Below are 3,774 nucleotides of genomic sequence, written 5' to 3'. Positions count from 1 at the left end.
CCTTAGTGCCGCCGCCTCCCGGCTGCGATGGCGTTGGGATCAGTGTTGGAGCGATGCCGCGGTGCCCCGGGCACGCGTCTGCGCATCTGTTTGCCGTGGCGTGGCGAGCCGGGGCGCAGCCCCCGCCGCCCCTCCATATATATATAAGTATATATATGTGTATCATAGCAGTGAGGACCAAGCGCCCCGCGGGGCCCTGCGGCCCCGGGCTCCCTCTCCCCTGGCTTGTCGTCGGTGTCGTGAGCGCCCGCCTGCCCGTCCCATTGCTCTGTGTTGCCGCTCGTGGTTCGGGTCCGTCGCTGTCCTCGTTCCGTCTACCTCAGCACCTCTCTGAGCCCGGGCGCAGAAGGTGCCCAAGTTCCCCTTTGGTTTTCTCAGAGTATCTATCGGCTCCTATTTTTTGTACGACTTTCTCCCCTTCCCCTCGCCGTTCGCTCCCTTGCGGTTCTGCTTGCGAGTCCTCTCTGTCCTCTAGCCACAGATGCCGTTAGCTAAAAGTTTCCTGAAAAATAAAGAAAAAAAAAAAAAAAAAAAAAAAAAAAAAAAAAAAAAAATAGCTGAAAAAAAAAAAAAAAAAAAAAAAAAATTCAGTTGTGGTGTCTCCTAGTTGCAGCTCTCCGCATCTGCCTTCGTCCTGTGTAGATTCAGATGCATTTCTTTGTAAGACTTCATTTTTTCTGAAAGGGGAAAAAAAAAAAAAAAGAAGAAGAATATACTGCTGCAGGTTTTTTTCTCTCCATGTGTCACTAAGTGAAGTTCGTGCCTTCTATAGCAAAGAGAATATTTTTTACATCCTACTAACGGTAGATTTTTTTGTAGTGAACATTTTTTGTATTTTTATTTATAAGTCTCATAAGGAAAATAGCAATGTTCAGTTGTATACCTTGAATCTGCAGTTAGAAAACAAAAAAACAACCAATAAAGTTAATTCCGTTGTCTCGGCCTGCTGTCTCCTGTTCCTGTGCCTGCTGGGAGGAGGAGGAGGAAGGATGCATCCCACTGGCTCGGGGCGAGCCGTGGGGGGACCCACGGTGGTGGTGAGTTTGGGGGTGCCTCCTCGGCACCCAATGTTCAGTTGTATACCTTGAATCTGCAGTTAGAAAACAAAAAAACAACCAATAAAGTTAATTCCGTTGTCTCGGCCTGCTGTCTCCTGTTCCTGTGCCTGCTGGGAGGAGGAGGAGGAAGGATGCATCCCACTGGCTCGGGGCGAGCCGTGGGGGGACCCACGGTGGTGGTGAGTTTGGGGGTGCCTCCTCGGCACCCCCAGGGCTGTGGCGGGGGGGGGGGGGGGGGGGGGGGGGGGGGCCCCCAACCCAGGGAGTGTCCCCCATCCCTAAACCAACCCCGATGGATGGGGGTGCCCCCGGGATGCGGGGATGCCGACGTCCCCGCGCATGGGGAGCAAACCCACGTCCCTTGTCCCGGGATGCACGCCTCCCCGTCCCGTGGCGCGCTGCCTGCGCCGCTGCCTGCCTGCGCGGCTCACCAGGGAGCTGAGCAAGTTTGCCTCAATGAAAGTGAACTCCTTCATTTAAACCTGACTGCAGAGTAGTCTGGCCCCCCGCTGCGTTAATTATCCTGTAGTTCTCGACTGATTGCTGTACACTAAGCTTAAGCCCTCCTTTATTTATTTACTGACTACATTAACAGCAGCGCCTGCACTCCTTTTGTGCTGCGGCAAAGAGTACGGCGCGCCGCGGCGGGGCCAGGCAGGTGCTGCCGGCGTCACCCGGCCACGCCCGCACCCCACGGGTGCTGCCCATGCCCCACGGGTGCTGTCCGCCACCCGCCTGGGCATTACGATGCGGTTAAACGTTAATTACGGCGCGGTTGGAGTCACTGGATGCAAAGCATCGCCTGTTTTTCCAGGGACGGGTGACGTCTGCTAGGCTGCCACGTGCGCTGGCGTCGAGGCCGGGCTCGTCCCGTGCCCCGGGGCTTCCCAACGGGTTTGGGGGCCTGCGAGCCCACCCCGAGGCCCTGGAGGCGATCCCTGCCTCCCGGAGCTCCCCCCCAGCACAGCTCTTCCAGGGAGGCTTTGCGCAAATAGGGGAGAACTTCGGTCCTGGTCCAGGCAAGCAGAGGTGGTCCTGTGGCAAGCAACCTGCCGGCTGCAGCATCCCTGGGAGAAGGGGGGATGAAACCCCTCTCTGGCGTTTGGCCTGGTACAAAGGCGTTATTATAATAACGGGGAAATTGTCGTAGGACCGGGCCTTTGTCTGCACACTTGCGCAGCAGCTGGGAGCGATTATGCTGCAACAATGTTCTGTTCCATCAACATTATGTCCTCATTAAACCTTTATTAGTAGATTAGATTCAGATTTATTGATTTTTTTGTTGTTGTTGTTTTAAAGAGGAAAATCCAGGCTCCTCTCGGAGAGATGCCTGGAACTTTTTCCCACATGCAGTGCTTCCCAAAGCAGCGAGAGGGCAAAGGGAGAACCTGGATCCTTCCTCCGGCACGGGCAGCCTCCTCCTCCAGGAGGAAAGGACCACTGGGCTGCGCGAGGGGGTTAGGTCGGGTGCGGGACAGCTTCCTAGCGCAGGGAAGGACAGAAGACCGAGCGGCCACGCGGCCACCGACGTGGTCCATTGGATGCGGCGGCACAGGTGAGCATCTCGCGGTGGGTCCCCGGGGGCAGCAGGGTCCCAGCGGGCAGGAGAGGGGTGGCGAGGCTGGCTCGGGGGACCTGCCGCCCCCTCGAACGTGCGGGCTGGGCGGCATCGCGCACCCGGGTCAATGGGCCCATTGGATTTGTCTGTTGGAGCGTTTGATGTTACACGAAGGCGGCTCATTCCAGAGGGTGTTAATTGCCCGCTGCAGTGATCAGGTCTGTAGCACCATCGATCTCGGCAGGATCGATGGGCTGATTTAGTGTCTCGCGAACTCTTTAACTGGACACCTCATCAATAGGCAGCCACTTACAGACCATCAGCGCATTAGCGCGGGCCGGCGCTGGCAGGAGCCCGCTCCACCCGTCCTCAGCCCCCCTGTCACTCAGCAGGGAGTTTTCCTGCAGGTGACGGCTCCGGGACAGCGAGCGGGGCCCTTGGTCCAGGGCCGGTGGGCTTGGGGGCAGACGTAGGAGAGCCGGGCACCGTCAACCCACCTCTCCCCCACCGCCCGCAGCCTGACCATACGCAGAGATGCTCCTAGAGCACGGGACGGGCCCTCCCGTCACCTCCAGCGCTTCCGAGGATGGTGCCCGCACTGGTTGCTCAGGTACGTTACCGGCGTGAAGAGCGAGCTGTACCTATATGGGGTCTTGGGCGGGGCCGGGGACCACCTCAAAAACACCCTCGGTGTTTTTTGTCACAACCCCCTGACACCCCCAGCTCTGAAACAAGAGTGGGTGCTGCATTGGGCAGATCTGCTCCTTGCAGTTTGGGCTCAACTCCCCGCCCTGGGACGCAGCCAGTGGTTCTTCCCTTTCCTCTTAGCCTCGCGCCTCTGCCCTGGCAGGGGTGGGGAGAGGGAGCAGGAGGATTGACCGAAGCTGTGGTAGCAATCGGTGACCCCGCAGGTCTCTTCCAGCACCGCGTGCCCACAGAGCCCGTCCCGTTTGCACCCCGGTTCGTTTGCCGTCGGCTGGCACTGGTTCTCTCCCCGTTCACCGCACCGCTGGGCAGGAGCGTGATGGGGGTCTGCCGGGCAAGCGTGCACAGCGGCCGGGCGGGGGGAATAAAGGCCCGTGTGGACCCCGACGAGCAGGGGGATTAACGGAGAAGGGGACACGGGCGTGTGGACCCCGCTGCTTCGTGCACGGAGGT

The sequence above is a fragment of the Aptenodytes forsteri genome, unplaced genomic scaffold (genome assembly GCF_000699145.1).
Source record: "Aptenodytes forsteri isolate BGI_AS27 unplaced genomic scaffold, ASM69914v1 Scaffold187, whole genome shotgun sequence".
NCBI classification, from domain to species: domain Eukaryota; kingdom Metazoa; phylum Chordata; class Aves; order Sphenisciformes; family Spheniscidae; genus Aptenodytes; species Aptenodytes forsteri.
The sequence above is the reverse complement of the archived record's forward strand: the minus strand, read 5'-3'. Positions refer to the sequence as shown.